We start from the raw sequence: 27,256 nt of genomic DNA, 5'->3' as shown, positions 1-27,256 counted from the left end.
GTTGTTGATGTGTGTCTATCCATCAAGGGCCAGGAGATGCTGAACGATGTTGCAACATGCTAAATGTATGCCTGGGAGTCAGTCATTGTGTCTGCATTCAAATTGCCTTTCTTTTGTTTTTCTTTTTGATTATTATGATTAGAGGAGCTGAAATAATGGTCCTTTATATCTTGGGACTTGTTAAGGAACTTGTCAAGAAGCTAAAAGATTTGATATATACTGACTGATTATTTATAAATACATTTGTATTGGAGAAATAACAGTTAAAAATCTTCAGATTATCTTTGTAAAATAAGGCTTTTTATTGAAGTATAAATATAATATTAGTTTCAGGTGTACAAATAGTGCATTCATTTTGAAAGATGTCCATAAAAGTGTACAATACAATGTAGATTATACCATTTTTGAGAAGTTGGGTAGATGATGAAGAATTACATTATTATTGACTGAGGGGCTATTATGTTCTGACACTAAGCTTAGTTTGTAGGTTCATTATCTAATGTTATGCTTACAATGACCCTACCAGGGGAATTATTACCATAGGTATGAAAACTGAGGCTCAGAGAGTTTCTGTAACTTGCCCAAGGTCATGTTGCTAGAAGAAGCAGACAGAATAGAATTTCCAGTCAGTCTGATAGCTAAGCCTGTAGTATTAGCAAGTACAATACTGTATGATACATTGTTTGAATATGTATATGGTATACATATGCATAGATATGTGTGTGTTGATATACACAAAATAATGTTTCAGTTAGTAAATATGGTTTTGAAACCTTACTGTCATCTGTATCATTGAATATGCCCTTTAATAGATGAGCAGCTGTTGTATACCACTCTCTGTTCTTGTCTCCTCTTTGTATCACCACTACACATTTGTTCTTATTGCTGGTTGTGAGTTAGTACAAAACAAAGATGAGGGGCGCCTGGGTGGCTCAGTTGTTAAATGTCTGCCTTCGGCTCAGGTCATGTCCTGGGATTGAGCCCCACATCGGCTCTCTGCTCGGCGGGAAGCCTGCCTCTCCCTCTCCCATTCCCCCTGCTTGTGTTCCCTCTCTCGCTGTGTCTCTCTCCGTCAAATAAATAAATAAAATCTTAAAAAAAAAAAAGAAAAGATGACTGAGGGGTTGAAATAATGACTTCATCCAAATGCCTACCATCTTGTCTCAGCTTTGAGGCAGATCTTCATTGATCTAAGATCACAGACTAGATAATATTATCACCTGAAATGCTTCTCCTGTGTATTTGCACTTGTAATCTCAAGTGGGAATATACCTCAAGGTGTTTTTTTAATCTCCAATGTAACTGTATCAGCTATATGATCCCCAGACTCTAGGTAACACTGTTATTCCTGCCTTTGCTTCTGTAAAGGTTTTCTTCTTCAGTCCTTGTATCTTAATCATCACATCTCCACTTCTTAAAGAATCAATTGCTATTCATCCCCTGTCCCCTTTAGACTGCTGAATTGTGTATCTATCAAGTTATGGTCATATTTCTCTTTATATAGAGGCTTTAGTGTTTTTCTGATGTTTTATATATCTGTATTTTGTTGGTGGTATCTATATTTATGTCGAAAACTGAAGATACTTGCTTATTGTTGAATGAGTTGCTTTGGATCTTTTAAGGTTCATTGAAAAATGAAATAGCTAGAATATTTTTAAAAATTGATAAGCAGAAATTAGGCTTGAAAAGGATTCAAGAAAATGTCTCATTTTTTATGGTTTCTCTGCTACATTCCTTGTGCAGGAAAAATAAAATGTCTTTCTGTCTAAAGGAAACAAAAAATTATATATGGGCTTATTGGGCATAATTTAGAAATATTATCATGAGTTTTAAGTTTTAGGAACAGAAAATCCCCTAGAAATTTGTGTAGAGACTGGGTATGTGTTTTTACTGTACCATGACTGATTAAACACATATGAAAAGAACACAAAGGAAACTATGTGGTACCTAAATTTAATGGGCCTAAAGTTATGAGCTAGATACCAGGAAGGTAATACCTAAGGAAAGAAAACCTTATCTTCACGATTTAGTCTGTAAATCACTGAATATTATTTGATGATACATATTAAAATTATTTGATATTTTGTTTTTAACTTTGCTATCATTATGAAAATAAAAGGGAAAAGGTTCTCTTTCTATTGACCGATTATAACATCTCCTCTAAATTATTACTCCAAAACCTTTTCTGAAAAGTAGAAATTACAAAAAGAAGAGCTTTCTTTCACTTAAATATTTGCAATTTTTTGTACATGAAAATCAGTTATAAAATTTTAGACTAAAATCAATATTAAAAATCTTTTTTAGATCTTTTTTTAAGATTTTATTTATTTGTTTGACAGAGAGAGAGCAAGAGAGGGAACACAAGCAGGGGGAGTGGGAGAGGGAGAAGCAGGCTTCCTGCCGAGCAGGGAGCCCGATGTGGGGCTCCATCCCAGGACCCTGGGATCATGACCTGAGTCGAAGGCAGATGCTTAATGACTGAGCCACCCAGGCACCCTTCTTAGATCTTTTCTGATAAGTACTTTCAGCAAACTTGCCATGTAAGTTAACTAATACTGCTAAATAGATTGCAGCCCTTGATGAAGGCACTGAGTCTTTGATATTTCCATTCTCTGTCACTCAAGTGACTGCTCCTCTCTGTCCACACGTGTCCTCTGAGTGTGCCTAGGAACCTCAGGAGCACATTTTGGTCTTACCTTTATTAGTAGTAGAAAACTAGGACTCAAAATGTTTGATAAACCTAGATTGTGTTGAGCCATGTCTTAAGGCTAAGACTTCTTTGATAGTCATTACCATTTTTATTTGCCTGAGTAGGTTATCATTTTTTACATATTTGCTGAAAAATAATAAATACATCATATATCAACTAATAAATTCCTTTAATACCACTCCTTTTCCAAAGAGGACTACAGCTAACATTTTAGTGGTTACCTACCTGGATAAATTCCTATGCATTATCAAATCTGTCTATATTTACATCTGTATACATATGGATTTCTACATCCTGCTGGACTTTTCATGCTAACGTGTTTCAGTCTATCATTTGTTTTAACTGCTATAAGCTATTTCATAGCCTTTTGATTCTGTAGAGAAGAATAAGGTATATGAGCATGTGCCATCATGCTCATGTGTGTTTATTTCTCTAAAAGAGAAATAGTCTATTCTTAGGAGTGGAATTCTTAGGTTAAGTAATATGTGCATTTTTTTACAGATGCCTCCTTATTCATTGCCTCCATAGCTAGCTCATTATTGTGACTGCCACTTCTTTTGCTTGTTCACTTTTCTAGTGCCTTGGAGCTGTGCCAGTAGCCATTAATAGTATTGCATACATAACTTGTCACCTGGAGTATTTACTTTCGTCTGATTTTTCAAAACCCCATGGAACATAAAATAAGTATTGTAATTACTGTTACTCTCCTAATCATCAACTGACTTTGAGATAAAATTAAAGGATCATTTAGAGTGTAAGTTTTATGTATCCATATCAGGAGGGGCCACATACAAGATCACTGAACTTTTCTATTTCTATTGCCACCACCTTTGTTATGCCACAATTATACAATTATAAGAGTGAAGGTATGGGGTAGTAAAATGAGTCTTGGAACTATATATATGCCTTAAATTATCCACATAATGTAAACCTAGTTATTTTACTTTTGACAGTCTATCCTATTTAAGTCATCTTAAGTGTAGAAAACTATATGCTTAGAAGTGTCCCAAACATTGGAAATCACTTGAAAGGCTCTATAGAAATGGTTAAGTAAACTGATATACAACCTGAATGGTAGATAATAGATTTATTAAAAATTGCTAATTACAGTTATGGGAAACATGGGGAAATTTGTTATGTCAAGTAATCAACAATAAAAATTAAAAGATTCTAGCTATAAAAACTCAAGCCATCCAGAAAAAAGGAATGGGAATAATTTTTTTAAAGTTTAAAACAAAACAAAACTCAGCCCACCGAAGCATTGAGGAAAAAAAAGACAAAGCTACCACCAGTGACTATCCTATGGTGGTGAGGCAGACTGGGGGACTTTGTGTTTACTTAATGTTCTTTAAAACTGTATTTGTTTTACATAAAATCTATAATAACTAGCCTGCATATTTTGATTTTATCTCCTAGAGTGTCTTTGCCATTGAGAAGCAGTCAAAAAATTATTTTCCAGACAGTATCTCCTGATTTTCTACTAAAACTAATGTGGTTGTTGTACTCCTATTAGGTTTTTAGTTCATATGAGGCCATTTACTTTTTTGTCAAAGTTGATACTTATTAAATGGGATATCAAGAAAATGTTAAGAGAAAAACACATTAGTTCTACAAATTATGAAATGAATATGGGATGAAACTGCAAGAGTATAGGTTTTATGCATTACCTGCTAACTTGGAATATTGTATATTATTTTGGTAAGCCATTTATAATATTGAACTGGAAAAAGGGATAAAGTTTGGTAATAGGCGGCGAATCACTTTACATGTGTGGGAAAACTTGAGGTTATTTTTTTTTTCTCTTTTTCTTGCTTGAGCTGCTTTAATAATTCAAGTGTTGATAGTAACTAAATTATGTAATAATGTGGATTTGTGCGTTAGTAACTTAAATTTTACAAATTGGAGAACTACATAATATGTTTTTTTATGATTTTTTACTGAATAGATGGGGAACTTTAGATTTCTTTTTTTTCTTTCTTTTTTTCCTCGTTTTTTGTTTTTTGCCTTTCTGCAGTTTGACTTATTATGCTGTTAAAATAATTGTGCATGCTTTTAACTATGGAGATATATATATATATGATAGTACTTTTTTGATGAAGTACACTTCAGTAAGATGCTTTAGACAACAATATTTGTAATGGATTTTGAAATAATTTAGGAATGATAGGGACTTACCCTGCTATTAGGATAACTTAGTATCTTATTGGAAAACTTAATATTTGTAGGTAATTATTCTGGGTGAAATGGATTGATTTAAAGTGAGGGAATTCATGAGAAGAAATCATGTTTAGGAAAGGATAAATAGAAGTTCATTATCTAGTATGCAGATGCTTTATGCACGCTATTTTGCTTGAGACTCTCAGTAGCCCTGTGGGATGAGTTAGTATTAATATCCCTTTAACTGATGAGGAGACTGAGCCTCAGGGAGTTGACGCAGCTTGCCCTAGATCAAACAGTAAATAACTACAAGAGCTGGGACTTCAGCAGAAGTCTGTTTGTTGTCAAGTCCCAAACTTAATCTTAAGAGCGTGAAAAAATTTCCCAACAGCCTCCAGAAAACTTCTGCTTGCATCCCCGTTCCAAGATCCTGTTCTTGGAACCTCCCATGGCTTTGTACTGTAACAGGAAGAATATCCAGCCATAAATAATGGTGGTAAACAATCACTGTAATTGCTTATTACCCTGATTCATAATTCTTAGAGATGTTTGGGAGATTCTGGTGGAAAGACTATGATGGAGGCAAATCGTGTTTATTTTGCAGCTAAGCCCTGCTGTTCAAGGGCTTTTGCTTCAGAATTGTTCTCCATATGTTCATTACGTCTACAATCGAATAGTAAGCAAAGTATTTGTTGTGGTCCTGGTGGTTTGCTCCCTACATCAAATCTATTTGAAATTGTTAGGTTAATCTAATCATGACAATCCTATTTTCTATGCTGTTAATTAGCTTAACAATGGCCATTGAAACTAATCCTGTGCATTGAGACCTAAAGGGAATTCTGCTACAGGCTTCAGGGAAAGTTTTCCTTGATTGCAAGTAAAACTGATAGAGAATAAAGGTCTTCCTTCTTTCTCTGTACACTGTTGTGTCAAGATGTGGTTTCTAAAACCATTCTAGCTGTCTTGATAGCAGTTTGTCAGGGAAGCCAACAATAAAGATCTCAAAGCAGAGAGAATATTTGACCTTTGTGACCTAGTCAAACTGCTATATCAGCCAACTCTCTAGAATGTATTCTACATTTGATTTCTGTTACATGACCTAATAGACATCTTTCTTATATAATCTGACTAGAATAAAGAATATTTGTTCTCTGTACCAGCTACATATGTATGTACACACACACACACACATACATACATATATATATTATTTTTTGGTATAATATTTGGCTTATGGAGTTGGGCCCTGCTAGTCAAAGGTTCTAAAATGTACTCGAATGAGTGGAGGATCTAGGTAATAGAACATTGAGGCCTTATTTTTTACACACTGGTATGTAGGTGACCCTTGTTATTTGGTTTCAAAAAAAAAATGGAGAACTGTTGCTTGTTGTGCCTTTGGAAATTGACTAGGTGTCTAAAGATTCTGCAACATTAGAGGAAATTGTTTGAAAAATAACAGTACTGGACCACATTGGTTATTTTTTTCAATCCACAATAAAGAAACAAACATAGGCTGAAGAGTGGCTCATTTGAAAATTGAAAGAAAAAAACATGACTTTACTTGGGCAGTACCTTTCTAAGTGTGGCTTTAAAATTAAGTTGAAGGAGAATTTGAAAATTTGAAACTTTCAGGGTTAGAACAGCTGAGTTCTGTATCTTAAAGTGCTGGCAATGATTATAAGGTTGAAGACTTAGCAGGAGGTAAGTTTGGAAAAAAAGACAAACCTTATTTCTCTGTCTTGTTTGTTACAAGCACCTTCCATTATCTTCTGTTCCACCAAAGGGACAGAGACAGGATTGTATGTTATATACGATATGAGGCATTTTTTTTTTCAGTTGCCTCACGGTAGAGACTATTCAACTGAAGGTGGTGGAATAGACAGTTACAGAGCCCCGGGCCAGTGGGAAATTGGAGTTGGCAGACTTCTGGATTGGCTCTAAAGAAAACTTACTGGTTGTGGTTAGAAGCCTTAGAGGTTTGATCAGATGCAGATACACCAGAAGCTTCCTGGGTGTTTTGTTTGTTTGTTTGTTTTTATGAGAAACCTATAACCAAAGAAATGCCAAGCCTGGTACAGCCTGTGACTTTTCAACCCATAAAGCAAGTTCCCAGGCTCCCCAGTCCTCCAAGGAAATGAGCTACTAAGTACACAGTCCCCCAAAATGGCATTCTCTACCATACTTTGCTCATTGTGGCCACAGAGGAAAAGCAGAAACATGGGCTCCCCAGAAACATATTCCCTTCCTAAGCCTGGAAATACGTACTTTCCTTGTCCAAAAACATAAGCTATGAGGGTATGTGGACCAGTGATTACTTTGGGTTGCTTTTTATTGACCCCTATTCTGACATTTTATTGTTGCTATTGTTTTTTATTCCACTGTTAATTTGTGTGTAAAAGTGAGGGACTAGGTACTTCATCATTTAGGTAAAGTTCACTGAGCAGTTTAGAGCTACTGGAAATAATGGCTCTTACCTGGAGATCCTGGACTTGGACCTTGATGCAGTGACTAGTTGAGACTTCAAGTGTTGTTCTTCATGGAAGGGATAGAAACAGGCAGGGCTGGGCAGTTTTGAAATTAAGGCAGTGAGGGTGGGTATAGGTATTTGGTAGCTAAAGGAGTGGTTAACCCTGATGGCTGACTAGCCAGCAACCATGATTCCCCTCTTCTTTTTCCAACAGAACCCAAATTTCTTTCAGTATTTAGACCTGTTGCATAAAGTCATGTGTCTGAGAGAAAACCAACCCATTCTTTGTCTCAGAGATATACTGGCTTGTTTAAAGACAATGTTATGTGCAAATAATGAATCATGGAACACTACATCAAAAACTAATGATGTACTGTATGGTGATTAACATAACATAATAAAATAAAATGAAAAAAAATAAAGACAGTGTCATATGCCTTGCTGATGATTGCTTCGTGGCATGACTGAACTCTGGCCACGGGGATGCAAGCAGAAGTTTTCTGGAGGCTGTTGGGAAATTTTTTCACGCTCTTAAGAGAAGTCTTTGGGAAACATTCTCTCCCCTGTTAGGTGTAAATAGGAAAATCTCCATTCCCTCTACCTCAGCAACTAAAAAATAACCTCAAGATGAAGTCAACACTGTTGAATAGATCAAATTATGGAGAATATCCTTGAGACATAGAACTGGCCCTTGAGACATAGAACTGGCGCTCTGATGTAAAGCACTTGGAGCTTGAGGTAATAATGTCCTCATTCTGTAAAAACTGAGCAAGCTCATGGGATTCAGGATTTTCTGTTACTTGAAACACAAAGGTCTTTACTGATGAAGCCTGCCTTTGGTCATCTACAGGAAGTGGCATAAATTAATCTAAAGGTAGGTTTTCATTCTCCATTGACTCTGTGTCATTGGAGCAGTCTATGAGGGTGCACTTAACAAGGGTAAAGAGGGATTTGTCAGCCCTTTTTCATCTTGATTTTTTTGACTTGCAAGTGGGGAGACATAGAAGTCCAACAGGGTAAGGAGAAGAAAAACTTGGCACAAGTCAAATTTAAACTTTGGATGAGCTCTAATTGATAAAAATGTTGTGGCTCAGCACAGTCTTGAAGTGGAAATTGGGGAGCAGGGACTGATACTTCACTAATAATGACCTTGGCTATGAAAGTAATAATTTTCTTGAGTATCTGTTTTCTCTTAAAATGGGAGGGCTGAAGTAAATGCTCTCTAAAGTCCCATCTACCCCAGATTATTTTGGTCAAGTTAACACTGGAGTTTTCCTTGGGATAATTTATGAAATACCTCATTTATTTAACCGTTTGTTACAGAGGGCTTTGTTCCCAATGGGCTGACTTATGATGATGTAATTGAAATGTTACAAACCATAATGACATTCTAAAGTTTTATAATTCTTAAATCATTTTCTGTTTGAACAAGGCATTTGACTGTGGCTTGTTTACCAACAGCTCCATCCTCTTCCCCCTCCCAATAATTCTTAATAAACCTCTCTGTATCTTATAAGATTCTGAGGGTTTTTAAACTTAAAAAAATTAATACTAATGAAAATTATTTCAAGTACACAATAGTTGATACAATTTAACCAAGAAAAAATATTTTTCCTATTACCCCTATTAGGATTGCCTAACACCAACTTGTTGGCCAATTAAGGAAGAATTTGAAATAATGTATTTCAGCCAGATGCCAAGAGAGATTTTATGAAACAGATCCAGAGTATGGATTACATATGTTTTTACTTATTGTTCAGTGGTAAATGTTTACTATTCTTTATAGCAGCTGAACATGAGGTTTACAGATAGAGAAATAAATATTGAAGAGAATCAAAATTACACTAGTTCTGTTGTTCATTAGATATTAATTACATCACGTATGTATATGAATTGTATCTGGAACAATTAAAAATCTGTATAAATTTATTGTAAATATTGTCTTAAATAATTTGTATTTGTTAAAAGATATACAGTGCTTTTTTGTTTGCTAATATTGAGTATTTGTAATATTTCTAAAAGTTTCAAAGTATAAAAGTGTCTTAAAACCTGTTATATATGTGGAGGAGTATCATTGCACATTGTGGAATAGCAAGTACCACATCCTTGCATTAATTTAGTAATTCCTACTTTAATTGAGAGAAGAGTTCCCTTATTTTCAAAGGGAACATTTTGAAAAAAAATACTTTGACAGTAAAATTTGTATTTTAGAAGTGAAAATTGTCATTAAGTTTGTGTTTTTGATTATTTTGGTGCATTTGATTCCACATGTGTTTTGTTTATACCTTGAAGTGGGAGGTGTGGTATATAAGCCCCATAAAAAGTAATAAAATTCAACAATTTGAACTGCTTAGAATTATGTATATTCTTCCACTTGTAAATGTGATTGTGGAAATAACGAACGATATGACAGATTCTAAAATTCTAAGATGTTCTAAGATGAGAACATCTTAATGGATATTCGTACATTTTAAATTCATCTGGACAGTATGTTCCTAAAGGTCTCTAATTAGTATATAATGTTTTCTTTCTCTTCTAAGAAAAAGTCCTTGAGTTGAAATGTAGTGTTTTCTTAAGAATAATTCCCATATACCTCAACCAATATGTCATATAATATAAAATAAAGCTTGTTCAATCACATAGTTTTTTAAAACTTATAGAATTAGAGTTTCTGTATCTCAATTTTAGTGAAGATCAAAAACACTGAAGAAAAATTATCAATGATCAAAGTAAAGGCTTTAACTTTAATATCATACTTTCTCTACAAAATTGCATTTATAATTAGAGTGAAGCTTTTCTAATTATTTGTATCACATCTCCCCTATACTTAGAAATAAAAAATGATGAAAGATTTTCCTTTTTACATGAAACCACGGAAATAAGACATTATGGCAGTTTGGAGACAGAAGTACAGCCTTCTCAAGTCGCATACAGCTTTGTTATTCTCCAGGAAAAATACCTTGGAAATACTCTGTTTTTCATTTTTATTAGATATGTGTAGGATAATTCCCATAAGCTAGATCACCAGTTTACGAAGCAGAGCTTTTCTTAAATCCTTAACATAGAATTTGCAGCTCTCCGTTTTCCTTGGGAAAAAAAACAGACTGTAACAATTAGAGAATTGGCATTGTGCAGTGAAAGTCAGTTTAAGAATAAAACTACAGAAAATGTTAGAAAACTATATTCAAGTATAGGATTTTGAAATAGATGCATATCATAATGGTTGACACATAAATGCCCAGTGGGGTTGGAGAAATCACTACATCTGCCATTATTGCAGTGCCTGAGTGGCTCAGTCAGTGAAGTGTCTGCCTTCAGCTCCGGTCATGATCTCAGGGTCCTGGGCTCCACATGGGGCTCCCCGCTCAGCAGGGAGTCTGCTTCTCCCTCTTCCTCTGCCCCTCCCTCCTGCTCATGCTCTCTCTTTTTCAAATAAAATCTTTAGATAAATACATCTCCCACTATCATCCTCAATGAAGGAAGAATGACATCCTCCACTATAGTAGAGAGCATGACGAATATGCTCCTACACAGTATATCTGTTGCCTTCTTATATTGTTACATAACTGTAAACATTTTACTTCCCTTAACAGATTTTGTTACTAATTAAGGATTATAGAAAATAGTATTTTAGGAGGGGGAAAAAAAAGAAACCTATATTGCTGGTTCCCAGGTCTGGTTGTATATTAGAATCACCTGAAGGGCTTTTAACAGGTATTAATGTCTGGGTCCTACCCCAACAAATTAAATCAGAATCAAGTTAGGGTCAGGCAGTGGGGTTTGTTTCTAGAATTCCCCAGGTGATTCTGATGTGCAGTGTAGTTTGAGGACTTCTAAAAAATACATTGTAAGATACTTACCAAACTTCTATATCATTTGACTAGATTTGATTTGATGTGATTTGATTCCATGACTTACGTATTTCTTAAACAAATTTAAAAAACTTTTGACCTATAACGTTATGATTTTATTGCTGATGTTCAGAAAGTCTAGCTTTCTTCATACAAATATTTGCTAAAATGAATGTAATCTAACAGAATGTAAGGGGTATGGCTACTGTTGCTGCTCAGTCTTTGAAAATTTTTGTTTGTGGCTAAAAAAAGACATGGGCAAATAGCTGTGGAAGCTATTTACTGCACAAACGTAGGCCATAGTGTATTGGTGTGGTACAGTACCCCATTGGTGCTGTAACAAATTACCACCAATCTAGTGTAGTGGCTTAAAACAACAGATTTATTTTCTTTCCATTCTGAAGGTCAGAAGTCCTAAAATCAACATGTCTGCAAGGTTTCATTCTTCTCAAGGCTCTAGGAGAAGATCCCTTCCCCCCCCACCCCAGCTTCTAGAGGCTGTTTGCTTTTCTTGGCTTGTGGCCCCTTCCTGCATCTTCAAAGAGCAATACTACAATTTTTGTTTCCATGGTCATATCTCTCTCAATTGCTCATCCTTCTACTTTCTTCTTAGAAGTACCTTTATGATGCTTTGGCTTCACCCAGATAAAGATAATTCAGGATAATCTTCCCATTTTGAGATCCTTAACTTGATCACACTTGCAAAGCTCCTCTGGCCATATAAAGTAACAAATACACAGGTTCTGGAATTTGGACAGGGATATCTTAGGGAAGCATTATTTTGTCTATCACAAGCAACTGTGAACTAGTATTTTTTTCCTAAAATGGAGTTTTTTTTTTTTTTTTGCTTTGAACAAACGGTCTGCAAAGAAAGGAACAAAAAGAAACCCAGTGTTGGAGTTTGAAAATGGACAGGACAGTGACAAATGAAAAGTTGTTCAAGGAAAACTTTACCGTGATTTTTACGACTTTGAATCAAATAGAAATATTTTAATTCATTATTCTACATCACTTATCTCATTGGTTTATTATGCAGTTAGTTTTCAAGAGTGTCTAAATTGAGATAAGATTTGTGTGTGCATGAGACATCTCAAGATACACACTGGTTATATTTCAGTACCCCTTTACATTTTCATATTCTTCATCAATAAACGGACACTGAACAAAATTTATGGGGGTCTTGATGCCTAACTGATGTAATTGGTTACATCAGTAACTCTTTCTCTTCACATAGCAAGAGCAACATTGTAAATGAACAATAAAGAGTAGTACTGCTTATTGGTAAAAAAAAAAAAATGTGCCTATGTAGACATTCTGTCAACAGTTAATTTTTGTTATCTTGGTAGATTTGTGTATCTATTTGGTGAAGAACGTATGTCCATTGGATGGTTTTATGTGTCACATGCTTTTTTTTAAATGTTCTGAGGTAGATAGAAGGATGCAAAAATAAATCATTGATATTCTGCCCTCATCTGAATATGTAATAACCTATTTTGGAAACAAATTTAAAGGTACTCTAAGAGAGGTACAGAAAAATGATTTTAGTTTGGAGGATAAAGAGTTTTTGATAATAGTGTATGTTTGCTACATTTGTTTCTTAAAACTAAAATTACATACCCTATTTCTCAGTAATTTATGTAAGAATTTGTGTGTGTATGCATGAATTTTTTTTTAGTTTTGATATTCCACCAGTTATTTATTTAAAATTCTAAGGCATTACAGACATCAGTATGATTTTCAGAAGTTCTGCTCAACAACTGTACTTCATATGGTTTTTGAATCATTAATAAGCCATTCTGAGTTCCTCCTAATATAGCTCCGCCCATTTTCAGATGCCAGCAGACAAAAATCATTTGCAAGTGTCATACTATTCTTTGTGTATGTCACTTCCATCTTTTACTGCCCTGAAACGCATCCTACTTTGTTTCCTAGGTGCCAAAATCTTCCAAATAAACATCCTCTCCCTAAAGTGAGCAGCCAGACATCTTCAGCTGCAGACAAGGGAAAGGCCTCAATGCTGTTTTCAAAAACATTCGAATGTCTTCAAGTTCCAGTCAGGCTTGACATTTGTCCACCCCCCACGACTTACCCCCCCACCCCAATCCTAGGCAACAGCCAGAAACCTTACTTGATGTCTTTTTTGCTGTTTACACTTAACTGAAATTATCTTCTGGCTCTTGATTTGATGGAAAAAGTTGGTATATTGGGTTTAAAGATAAAAAAGAAAAAGTTTTTTCTTTTTTCTTTTTCTTCCAGTGCTTGGAAGAACTGCAGTTGCTAACAGTAAGTTCACAAAAACTCCAAAGGGAAAATAGCTCTTCAGTTGATGGCCCATGTAAATGATGCCCGGTTTTATAAAACTGCCATGTTTTGTGCTATTTAAGCTCCCGTACTTCTATTTAAACAGGAAAGATAGGTTGTGTGAGGAAAACATTTAATTGGGAGTATGTGTTTTTACGATTCAGTGCTCTGAATTTTTTACTGGTTTGCCTTTGCACTTTTTGGTGTTGAAAAGTATTTGGTAGAAATATATACATTTATTATTTTCTTCTCTGAGTTACTACATTGATTCTTTTCAGTCATGTGGAGACAACCTTCAACTGATTATCTCCAGATCTAACTGATCATCTGACCACTACAATCTTTAACTCCTTCATAGAATTAAGATCCTTTATGTTGCACAGAGGCTGTTGAACAGAAAATTCTCCACTGCTTTATTTTTTTAAAGTGAATTATCGTCCCTTTCTTTAAAAAGTGAATTAATGAATGAGGTTGAATCCAATAGAACATATTATATACTTCATCTCTTTTTGGATATGTGTACAGTTCCTTTAGTTTTAAGAAATTTATCCAGGGGCACCTGGGTGTCTCAGTCAGTTAAGCGTCTGCCTTGGCCTCAGGCCATGATCCCAGGGTCCTGGGTTCGAGCCCCAAGTTAGGCTCCACACTCAGCTGGAAGCCTGTTTCTCCCTCTTCCTCTGCCCCTCCCCCCTGCTTGTAAGTGCTCTCTCTCTCTCTCTCAAATAAACAAATAAAATCTTAAAAAAAATGTATCCAGTAACCACCAGCACAATTAGAATAACCAAATAGTTCCCTTGCTTAAAAAATCCCTTACCCTGTCCCTTTTTAGGCATACATCTTTCCACCCCTAACACCTGCCAACAATTGATTTCTTTCCCTAAAGATCTGGCTTTTTAGCAATGTCATATAAATGGGATCAAACAATATGTAACCTTTTGAGTCTCCTTTCATTTAGCAGAATGCATTTGAGATTAATTTGTTGCTGATTATATTGTTTTTATTGCCAAGTAGTATGTATGTGTGTATGTGTGTGTGTGTGTGTGTATATATATATGTATATATATATATATATATATATATATATATATATATATATACACTTTTTTTTGTGTGCGGATGTACCATGTCTGTTTACCATGTAGGAGTATATTTGGTCTGTTTCAAGATTTTGGTGATTATAAGTAATACTTTCACATATGTTCCTTCATGTGATCTGATGTTTTAGTGTTTTTAGAGTAAATACTTGGGGTTGTGATTGCTGGGTAAGTGAATGTTCGTATTCACTTGGAAAGTGAATATTTAACTTCATACGACTTGTTAAAACCATTTTTCAGAGTAGTTCTACCACTTGGCATAGTTACTATCAGAAGTGTATAATTTCCAATTGTTTGACTTCTACTCTAGTACTTGATGTTGCCTGTTTTATTTTTATTTCAGCCATTATAATAGATGTGTAATGGCATCTCATGTGGTTTTAATTTATGTTTCCCTAATGGCTAATGATCTTTAACATTTCTTTTTTTTTTTTAAAGATTTTATTTATTTATTTGAGAGAAAGAATGAGAGAGAAAGAGCACATGAGAGGGGAGAGGGTCAGAGGGAGAAGCAGACTCCCTGCCGAGCAGGGAGCCCGATGCGGGACTCGATCCCGGGACTCCAGGATCATGACCTGAGCTGAAGGCAGTGGCTTAACCAACTGAGCCACCCAGGTGCCCTAGCATTTCTTTATTTCCCATTTACTGTCCATATAGCTTCTTTGCTGAACTGTGTGTTCAAATCTTTGGCCCACTTTTTGTGGTCTTGGTATTTGTGTCTTGAGTGTTCTTTATATATTCTTCATTAAAGTCCTTTGTCTGATATTTGATTTATTTTACTGTTTTTATCCCAGTCCCTATGTACCTTTTTATTCTTGCAGTGATATCTTTTATAAAATAAATATACTGATTTTTATGAAATGCCAATGTATTTTTTTTCTTTTATGGAGTGTCTTATATAAGAAATCTTTGTTTAATCCAAGGTTACAAAGATTTTCTTTTATATTTTCTTCTAAACATTAGATAGTTTTAGGTTTTACATTTAGATAGATGACCCATTTTGGATAATTTTTATTTGAGACAGGTTTAGGTTTTGGTTTTTCTTCTTTTTCTTTTTTTTTTTTCTCTAACAGATAATAAATTCTACCACTGTTTGTTGAAAAGACTATACTTTCTCACTGGAATTGACTTTGCACTATTTTCAAATATAAACGGGCAATACTCATGTAGATATTTCTGAACTAGTAATAAGTCTTAAAAATCTGTTCATTCAAGATTCCCAATTTTATCCTGCTTTTTCAATATTATTTTGGCTGCTCTATTTCATTTTTCATATAAATTTGAAAAAGAACTTGTCAATATCTATAAAAATTCTTTCTTGGGTTTTGCTTTCTGTAGGTCAATTTGAGGAGAATTGATATCTTAATAATATCCATTGTTCCAATCCATGAACATAGTATATTTGTACATTTACTTAGAACTTTTATTTATTTTTTTTATTAGTGGTTTGTAGTTTTCAGCATACGGATCTTAAATTATTCCTAAGAATTTCTTTTTTCTTGGTGGGGGGATAGTGGTTAGGAGAGTTTTAGTGAGTAGTAATTTTTAAAAATATTTTTTCCCAGTCACTGTTATTGCATAGAATTATCATTGATTTTTTTATATATTCACCTTGTGTCTTGTGATATTACTAAACTCATTTATTAGTTTTAGGATCTCTTGTACATTCCTTGAGATTTTCTGCAAAGACAATCAAGTCATGTTGTCTGCAAGTAGAATATTATTTTTTCTTTATCTGTCCTTTTTTTATTTCTTTTTCTTTCCTTGCTGCATTGGCTAGGACCTTCAGTACACTGTTAGAGGAAAGTTGTCAGCAACAATATCCCTTGACTTATTTCCAGTCTTAGGATAAAGTCACTCAGACATTGATTATTAAGTATGCTGTAGGGTTTTCATAGATGAATGTATCAAGTTAAGGAAATTGAGGTTTATCAATTTTATTCTTTTCAAAGAACCAGCTTTTGGTTTCATTGATTCTTTTTCTGTTTTCCTCTTCTTAATTTTATTGATTTCAGCTCTTTATTATTTTCTCCTTGCTTCAGGTTAGTTCCTTTTCTTTATTTTTTAAAGTGGAAGCTTAGATTATTAACTTACAACCATTCTTCTTTTTTTTTTTTTTTAAAGATTTTATTTATTTATTTGAGAGAGAGACACACAGCGAGAGAGGGAACACAAGCAGGGGAAGTGGGAGAGGGAGAAGCAGGCTTCCCGCCTAACAGGGAGCCTGATGTGGGGCTCGATCTCAGGACGTTGGGATCATGACCTGAGCCGAAGGCAGACACTTAACAACTGAGCCACCCAGGCACCCCCCATTCTTCTTTTCTAATATAAGCATTTACCATTATAGATTTAACTCTTGTCACTCTTTTAGCTGTGTTTCAAAAATTTTGATGTTTTGTATTTTCTTTTTTTTTTTAGTTCAAAATACTTTCTAATTTCTCTTAAGACTTCCTTTTTGATTCATTCCATATTTGTAAATATGTTGTTTAATTTCCGTATATTTCAGGGATTTTCAGGGTATATGTCAGTAGTTGCTTTCTTATATAATCCTTTGGGGTCAAAGAATATACTTTGTATGATTTCAGTTCTTTATTAGGATACAGGATATGGTCCATTTATGTGCACATAAAAGAATGTGTAATCTGCTTTTGTTGGGTGGAATGTTTAAGTTGGTTGAGTCTGTCTTTTCAGGGCTTCTGTATATTCAAAGATTCTGTGTCTGTCAATGTCTCCGTGAGTAATTTTTAACATTTCCAAGTAGAATTATGCATTTGCCTATGTCTGCATTTAATTCTATCAATTTCTGCTTCATGGGTTTTCAAACTCTGTTGTAAAGTGCTCCCACATATCATTCCATCTTCTTGGTGAATTGACTTTTACCACTGTATAATGCCCTCTTTAGCCCTAGGAATTTTCCTTGGCCTAAAATCTTCTGTGTTTGAAATTAATATTTTCATTACAGCTTTCTTTAGGCTGGTCTTTTCATGGTTTATTTCTTCTCCCTATCTTTTTACTTTTATCCTAACAATATCTTTTTGTTTAAAATTGGTTTCTTAATATGCAGTGTATTTTAATGTTTTTATTCCAGTTTTATTTTTTCCTTTTATCTGTTCAGATTATTTACATTTAGTATTTTTCTTGACATGGGCAAATTTAGGTCTCCCACTTATAATTGTTTTATGTTTGTTGTACCCTCTTTTTTCTTCTATTTTCCCTTTCCTGTGTTCATTTGTATTTCAATATTTTTAATACTCCTATTATTGTTTTTTAGCTGTCTCTGAATATTTTTGGTTATTGGTTGATCATGACATACTTAACTTTCATAGTCTACTTAAGGTTAATATTTTATCACTCCAGATGAAACGTAGAAACCTACAACCATGTAGTTTCTTTAAGCCTGTATGTTAACAGTTGTCACATGCATTGCATCCACACATTGAAACTCTTCCAGCAGTGTTATAATTTTTACTTTATACAGTTATTCATACTTGACAAACTTGAGAAAAAGTTTGTTATATATACCCAGATATTTACTGATTCTATGGATCTTCCTTTGATCCTGAATTCCAAGTTTGCTTCTAGTATCATTTCTGTTCTGCCTGTAGAACTTATATTAGAAGTTCCTTTAGAGCAGATATGCTTTTAATGCATTATCTTTTCATTCATTGGAAAATTTGTTTATTTTGCCTTAATTTTTGAAGGTTATTTTTACTGGTTATAGAATTGTAGGTTGTCAGTTATTTTCTTTCTTTCTTTCTTTCTTTCTTTCTTTTATTATGTTAATCACCATACGTGACATCATTAGTTTTTGATGTCGTGTTCCATGATTCATTGTTTGCGTATAACACCCAGTGCTCCATTCAGTACGTGCTCTCTTTAATACCCATCATCAGGCTAGCCCATCCCCCCACCCCCTTCCCCTCTAGAACCTTCAGTTTGTTTCTCAGAGTCCATAGTCTCTCATGGTTCATCTCCTCCTCCGATTTCCACCCCCTTCATTTCTCCCTTCCTAGTATCTTTTTTATTTTTAACATATAATGTATTATTTGTTTCAGAGGTACAGGTCTGTGATTCAACAGTCTTACACAATTCACAGTGCTCAACATAGCACATACCCTCCCCAATGTCTGTCACCCAGCCACCCCATCCCTCCCAACCCCACCACTCCAGCAACCCTCAGTTTGTTTCCTGAGATTAAGAATTCCTCATATCAGTGAGGTCATATGATACATGTCTTTCTCTGATTGACTTATTTCGCTCAGCATAATACCCTCCAGTTCCAGTGACATCGTTGCAAATGGCAAGATTTCATTCCTTTTGATGGCTGCATAATATTCCATTGTATATATATACCACATCTTCTTTATCCATTCATCTGTCGATGGACATCTTGGCAGTTATTTTCTTAGAGCCCTTTAATGTGCATGTCATCTGGCTTTTATTTTCTGTTAGTAAATCTGAAAGCATTAAGTTCATTGTTCTATATGTAATGTGTCATATTTTTCTCTATCTGCCTCCATGATGTTTTCTTAATTTTTGTTTTCACCTCTGAGGTTATTTAGTTTTTACCTATGAGATGCATCTGGTCATGATTTTCTTGACTGTTTTGGGGTTTGCAGGCTTTTTTAATCTGTAAAATATCTATATCTGTATTTATATCTCTATATATCTATGTATACACACGTGTGTGTGTGTGTGTTTTGGGGGGCTATTTATTGAAGTATATTAGCATAATATTAGTTTCAGGCGTACAATATAATGATTCAGTAATTCTATACATTACTCAATGCTCATCAAGATAAGTGTACTCTTAATCCCCTCTATGTATTTTACCAATCCTCCACACCCCTTCCCTCTAGCAACTGACATTTTTTCTGTATTTAAGAATCTATTGTTTGTTTATTTGTCTCTTTTTTCTTTGTTTGTTGGTTTTGTTTCTTAAATTCCACATATAATTATATGGTATCTGTTTTTCTCTGACTGACTTACTTCCCTTAGCATTATATTCTCTAGCACCATCCATGTCATTGCAAATGGCAAGATCTCATTCTTTTTTATGGCTGAATAGTATTCTATTATACACACATGCAAACACACGTGCACACACACACACACCCCACATCTTCTTTATCCATTCATCAGTAAATGGATTGCTTGGGTTGCCGCCATATGTTGGTTATTGTAAATAATGCTGCAGTAAATGTAGGAGTGCATATATCCTTTAAAATTAGTGTTTTCATTTTTTTTGTTAAATACCCAATAGTGAAATTGTTGCATCACATGGTAATTCTATTTTTAATATTTTGAGGAACATCTGTACTGTTTTTATAGTGGCTGCACCAATTTGCATTCCTACCAACAGTGCAGGAGGGTTCCTTTTTCCCCACACCCTGGCCAGCACTTGTTCTCTCTTGTGTTTTTGATTTTAGCTATTCTGACAGGTGTGAGGTGATATCTCATTATGGGTTTGATTTTCATTTCCCTGATTATGAGGGATGTTGAGCATCTTATGTGTCTCTTGACCATTTGCATATCTTTGGTGCAAAATATCTTCAGGTCCTCTGCCAGTTTTTAATTGGATTATCTGGGTTTTTTGGTGCTGTTTTTAATACACTTTGGGTTTTAACCCTTTATCAGATAAATCATTTGCAAATATGTTCACCCATTCCGTAGGTAGCCTTATTGTTTTGTTGATGGTTTCCTTCCCTGTGAAAAACTTATTTTGATGCAGTCCACCAGTTTAATTTTGCTTATGTTTCCCTCGTCTGAGGAGACGTATCTAGAGGAATGTTATTTGGCTGATGTCAAAGAAATGGCTGCCTATGTTTTCTTCTAGGAGTTTTATAGTTTCAGGTCTCACCTTTAGGTCTCACAGTAGTCATTATTTTTTAAAAAAAGTTCTCTTTATCAGTCTTTCCTCCTGAAACTTGAGGGATACTCATGTCAGATTTGATATTTTTATTATCTTACAGGTTTCTGAGTCTCTGATGAACTGTTTTAATAATTTCTCCTTTTTCAGATTTGACAATTTTTTAATGGTCTGTTTTGACAGGAACTTTCTTCTCTTCAATCTGTTATTGAGCTCATCCAGCCCAAATTCAGTATTTAGCTTTTAAATTATAAAATTCCCTTTTATTTTTTATAATTGTTCTCTTTTTAACTATTTTTAAAAATTGAGATAAATATACATAACACCAAATTTACCATTTTAGCCATTTTTAATGTGTAGTTTGATGACATTAGTACATTCACATTGTTGTACAACCATCCCTGCCTATTATCCAGAGCACATTTTTCATCTTGCAAGACTGAACCTCTGCACCCATTAAACAGTGACTCCCTATTCCCCTTCTCCCCAGTCCCTTGAAACCTCCATTCTACTCTCCATTTTTATGTATCTGATAATTCTAAATACCTCATCTGGGTGGAATCATACAGTATATTTTATGACTGGCTTATGCCTGGCTTATTTCAGTTAGCATAATGTTTCAAGGTTCACCCATATTGTACCGCATGTTGGAATTTCTTTCCTTTGAAAGGCTGAATAATATTGTGTATATATGCAACATTTTGTTTATCCAGTCATTCATTCATTGATGGACATTGGGTTGCTTCCACCCTTTTGGCTACTGTGAGTAATGCTGCTGTGAACAGGGTTACAGAAGTATTTCTTCAAGACTACTTTGAGTTATTTTGGGTCTATACCCAGAAGTAAAAATGGTGGGTCATATGTTTAATTATTTAAGTTTTTGGCAAACTGCCACACCATTTCCCTGGCAGCTGTAGCACTTTACATTTCCACTAATAGTGCCCAAGTGTTCCAGTTTCTATACATCCTTGCCTACACTTTTGTGTGTGTATATTATTTATTTATTTTTGATGATAGCCATCCTAATGGATGTGAAGTGGTATCTTATTGTGATTTTGATTTGCATTCCCCTGATGATTAGTGATGTTGCATATCTTTTCATTTGTTTATTGTTCATTTGCATATCTTCTTTAGAAATATCTATTCAAGTGTTTTGTCTATTTTTGAATTAAATTGGTTACAATTTATATTTTCTTTGCCAAGACCATCTACCATTCCCTTAAGAGTTTTTGTTCTCACTTCATGGGGCATGGTTATTGTATCCACTTAAAAGTCTGGTAATTCCACCATCTGGGTCATCTTGAGGATGGTGTCTTTTGATTATTTTTTACCTTAGGAGTTGAGATTTTTCTCTTTTTTTGTGAGCTGAGTAAAATTTTTATTGTATCCTGTACATTTTGAATATTGCATTATGAAATTATATATTCTGTTGAACTCCCATCAATGTTGATTTATTTTTTTAATAGTCAATCTATCTATTTTTAGCTTACAGTTCTCCTTTGCCTCTTGAGTGCTGTGGTTTCAATATTCAGTTTAGTTTTTTAGACCTCTCCCTGATGTTATCAGGTCATTCCATAGGTGTGCCACCAGAGCCAAGTCTGGTACCTGGGCAGTGTTCTCTGGTATAGTTCAGTTTTCAGATATTTTGCAGTGTTTATTTAATTCAGTCCACAAATATGCAGGTCAGAATATACCAAGGCTTTATAGGTGGATTTAGAGAGTCTCTTTTTTGCACCCCATCATCTCTGGTTCCCCTGTATGCCTGGCTCTCAGGGACTTCTGTGAATTTACATTTCTGAAAGACAAAAGACTTGGATCTCTATTGCTGAGTTTTGGATAAAAGAAATTCAGTTGAGAAACATGAAATTTGTGTATACTGTAAAACAAATTCTTGATGATATATCCACTTAAGCCTACATATGATTTTTTAATGGGAATTTTAAGGTAAAAAAAAATCCCTCCCCCCAAATTGATGAGTTCATGTTTCCAATAATGAAAATAATAGAAAATTTTAAGACTGCCTATATTAAAGCAAAATCTGGCTTTGTATTAAATTTTAGATTTGAGACAAAGTATTGCTTTGGGTGATGTCAGGGTTCAGAGGCATTGTGACTGATACCAAAACTTCAACAACTTTAAGTCCAGAATGACTCTGTTACAGGCAAAACAATTTCTTCTAGTAATTAAATTGGCATTCCATCTCTTCTATTCAACATTTTATTTTACTTGTGATCCTTGCATTACCCGATGTTTGAGATTACTCTGTAACTCTGTTAAATCAGGATGATGTTCTCAGGTGACCACTTATTTTCACTGGAAGCATATTTTCAGTGTATCATTCACTGACACTGAACTTAAATATTTAAGCCATTGTCAGGGTTGTTGTTGCTGTTTCAGAGGTGTCTCTTCACTTCTTCTGATTTTTCATTCTCACCACTGAAAAACTTTCTGCCTCAGTAACCAGCTCATTATGTCTGGTTATCTCAGTTGACTACTTGGGCTTTGTTCAAACTGACAGCCAGCTTGATTATTCATTTATTAATTCAATTACATATTTATCCACCTCTATTATACTCATTTTCATAATGTTTAGGTTATATGAAACAATTTTTGTTGTAGCATTTGTTTTGTACAGTAAGGAAGGATACATAATTGGATTTTATTGAGTGGAACTGTTGTGACTTAGGAAGTCTCTGCGTTAGAGATACTCTAATCCACATATATCTGTTTTCTAAATAGTTTCAGTGGAGAAATTACCTTTTCATTGAACTAAGAACATTATATAGAATTTTAACCATAAATTGTAAATGTATTCAAATGGCAACCCGGTCAATATTGTTTAAAGTGTAAAAGTGTGAAGTATGTTTATTAATTCAGAAATATATCCTGAAATTTTCAATGTTGTATACACTGTTTGAGACTTAAGAGGTAAAGTAGTAAACAAAGTAGACAAAACCTTCTGACTTCACTGAGGTTCCATAGTATTGGGAACACACAGACAACATTGGGTATCGGAAGGTGAGGAGTGGGATGGAGAAGAAAGAAGGAGATGGAGTAAACGGGGGAAGAAACTAATATATTAAAATAGAAAGTCAGCCTACAAAATCTCTTTGCTAATCTACATTTCCACCAACTGTGAATGAAAATTTCTAAGTCTTCACCCACCTCCCACTTTTGACAGTATTCAGTCTTATCACCTTTGCTAATCTGTTGGGTGTAACTGATATCTGGCTTCACCTTTTCCATGTTTTTCCATGTTTTTGGACATTGCAAGTCTCTTTTCTCCAAATGTTTCTCATGCTACCCTTCTTTGAATATAAATCTTAGTACTTATGCAATAATCATTTTTCAACCTTGTAATTTATGGTTTAAAGCAACTTTTTGTCAGGCTTATTGAGGTATAATTTGCATTCACTATTATACATTTTAACATTTACAGCTTATTGAGTTTTTAACAAATGTATATAATTGTGCAGTTGCCCTCAGAACCAGGGTACGCGACATTTCTGTCATACCAGCAAGTTTTCTTCTGTATCTTTGCAGGCCTTCTGTCCCCTCACCTCTAAACCCTGGCAAGGACTGATGTGTTACCTCCTGTTACAGTAGTTTTGCATTTTCTAGACTGTTTTGTAAATGGAATCATAAAGTATATAAGGTTTTTTTTTTTGGAGTTTTTAAAGAAGTCTTTCCTCACCCATATATAACAAAGGTATGTATTCTCCAATATTTTTTATTAACACATTGATTTGCCTTCCACACTTAGCAACTTGAATCCCTCAGGACTCCAATTTTTATGTTTAGTTAAGAATTGAATTTTTTCAGAATATAGTGATGGACTTGTTTCAGTACCATCTGCTCATTAGTATTCCTAAGGAAATGCAGCTGGGATTTTTATTGAGATTGCACTGAATATATAGTTTAACTTAGCATGTCTAAATTAAGTCATCTCATCCAAGAGCATGAACTATCTCTTTAGTTCTTTATGCCTTTTAAAAGGCCTTTAATTTTTGTTCTATAGGGATCTTTAAATACGTTGTTAATTCCTTCATACTGAATTGTTTTTCTTAGTATTGTGAATCGCTTCCTATATTCTGTATGTATGTATTGGTAAATTACAGGAGTGCTGTTGATTCTTATAAATCAATCTTCCACTTGGTCTTAGTGCTGAACTTTCTGATAAGTTTTAACAGTTTGTTGATTTTGGGGCGCCTGGGTGGCTCAGTCATTAAGAGTCTGCCTTCGGCTCAGGTCATGATCCCAGAGTCCTGGGATCGAGCCCCGCATCGGGCTCCCTGCTCGGTGGGAAGCCTGCTTCTCCCTCTCCCACTCCCCCTGCTTGTGTTCCCTCTCTTGCTGTCTCTCTCACTGTCAAATAAAATAAAATCTTAAAAAAAAAAAAGTTTGTTGATTTTATTTGTTTTCGTGAGCAGATCATTTGGTCTGCAAATAGTAACAATCTCATTCTTCCCTCCAGACTATTACATATGCTGTTTCTTCTTTTCTGAAAGCATTGATCAAGACTTGCTCAATTACATTAAATATAGTGATAAGAATAGAAATACTTTATTCGCTATCATTAAAAGAATGCTTCAGGCATCCATAAATATAATGATTATCCTTGGTTAGGTCTCAAATGTTTGGCAGTGGGATACTTTTTCTCACAACACCAATTACTCTTTTCCACAGAAGAGCTAGATAAGAGACTAGAACAGTGATTTTTCTCCCAGTCTGCCTTAAAATCAACTTCTATATTTCTTGAGCTATACTCCTTGAGCTCTTCATTGAATTGGTCTGGATTAGGAATCAGACATCTGTAAACTTCCCAGGTGATTCTTTTATGCAACCAGTTTGAGACTCTCTGGAGTGGTCCTAATTAATCTCTAGACTATGTATCTAAACTAGTTGAAAATTTTAAATAGACTCCATAGTTTAAAATATATTGACAAAACTATAGAAAATTGTGGATTTCTCCAGTTAAAAACAAAGATACATTAGTGTTTTATTCTTGGATATCATGAATTTTAGTATGTTAGGAGATAGAGTTTGGGGAAAAAAGTGTTCTATGTTGGGTATACTGATGACATATGGATACTTAAATTGCTGTTTGTTAAAAGGTCTTCTACCCACCCCGGGATCCCGTATATCCTATTTGAAAGTTTCTAAAATAAACTGGGGTTAAGATTCACATGTTAAGTATCTTTTATCCAATACCTGCACACCTATTCTAGACCTGTATGATTGTCACGTAGGATAGATAATGTGCCCACATATGAAATATTTTTAACCGCATGTGTAATTCATAAAAGAAAAGCTACTTAGTGGCCTTCATTTGTCTGCATTATGAGAATATGGGTGTACTCGCCACTCAAATATTAGCAACCTCCTGTTTAAAAAACCTTCCCTAGAAATGATCCATATATCCAGATGTCATTTCAGACATTTGGTCAAGTTCTTGGCCAACAGGGCTATCTCTACCTGAAGAAGTATCCTCCCAGATTCACTGTGTTAAGGGACCTATGTGTCTTCTACTTTCTACCCCTTTTAGTCCCTGACTGCCCATTTCCTGTGTTGCATGCCACACTGCTTCTGACTATTGCCAGTCTCCAAGGATGGAGCTCCTCTCTGCAGCTGCCTGGTAACCATTCTCTTCCTCTAGCTGCAAGTGCAGTTCCAGAACAATGAGCGTCAAGCTCCTCCATGTCTACTCTGCTCCCTTCTCTTTATACGGTTGCAGAGAAGAAATTCTTCATTGTCTCTACTGCCTTATTTATGTTGGAAGAGGAATTGTGAAAAGATCCCTTGTAATTACCGAATGCAAAGTGTATAGAAAGTAGAAGAGCAGCCGGACTCTGCCAGTCTGGGAGGGAGGTAAAGAAAGTGTATGGGACTGAAGTGGCAATGTTAATAGGAAAGAAGAAAACTATGGAGGTGTATGTAACATAGTTCACCTTTATTATCTGTTTAAATAAACTACTTAAAAAAATTATACTGTGATTATCAACAGGGTTGGTTAAAGGAGGAGGCCAATGAACAAGTGTACATGTCAAGAACGTAGACTACATCTCACGTGTCTTGGCAAGGGAGAAATACGGAGAACCACGGGTAGGAAGCAGTTATTTCTAAGAGAAAATTCATGCTTGTTCTAAACAGCTTTTCTTCAAGAGTACTTTTTGATTAGACTCGGTGAGTTGTGGCAGAAGCTTTGATGTTAAAAATCAACTAGATACATTTTAAGCAAAGATTATGTAAAAGAAACAATAGAAAAATCCACAAAACATATTTCATTGTTAAAATTTCAGTATAAATCAGTTTTTTAATTATAAAATGCTGGAAAATCAGTTTTGTGTTACATAAAAGTGGAATTAACGTTTTAAATGTTTGTTGATGCTGTATAGGTGCCTCATGTTATGCAGTAATGAGAGATTTAAAAATAATGTCTCTCAGCTAAAAATCTGTAAAATTTTCTAAAGATCCTGGGTTGTAATGTATATTCTCTGGCTTCCCGTTTCTTAGTTGTTTGCTCATTAATTATATACAATTTTAATTGTTTGCTGCTGCTGCAAAGGAAATAGGAGAATATGGGCGAATAACACTCTCAAAAAGATTATGTAAAGAATCAATTCTATAAATTAACAGAAATAATTATATTCTACTTTATGGGATGCTTGTGAGTTATACTTCCATATTTTATTTGGTTATAACACTTAATTTAAATTTAGGGTCTAAACATTCTCTTTAATATATGGAGTAATTAGAACTGCTCGCCACTGGTCACAGAAATTTAGAGCTTTCTAAAACTAGTTAGTA

The 27,256-nt window shown here is 34.6% G+C and overlaps 1 protein-coding gene across 1 annotated transcript in view; it reads left to right on the top strand.

The window, feature by feature from the left end:
• Window positions 1-27,256, top strand: part of CRPPA (CDP-L-ribitol pyrophosphorylase A) — a 294,956-nt gene that overhangs the window by 209,728 nt on the left and 57,972 nt on the right. The window lies entirely within an intron of this gene.

The sequence above is a fragment of the Zalophus californianus genome, chromosome 12, assembly GCF_009762305.2.
Source record: "Zalophus californianus isolate mZalCal1 chromosome 12, mZalCal1.pri.v2, whole genome shotgun sequence".
Lineage (NCBI taxonomy): Eukaryota > Metazoa > Chordata > Mammalia > Carnivora > Otariidae > Zalophus > Zalophus californianus.
This window is presented reverse-complemented; position numbering and strand designations above follow the sequence as displayed.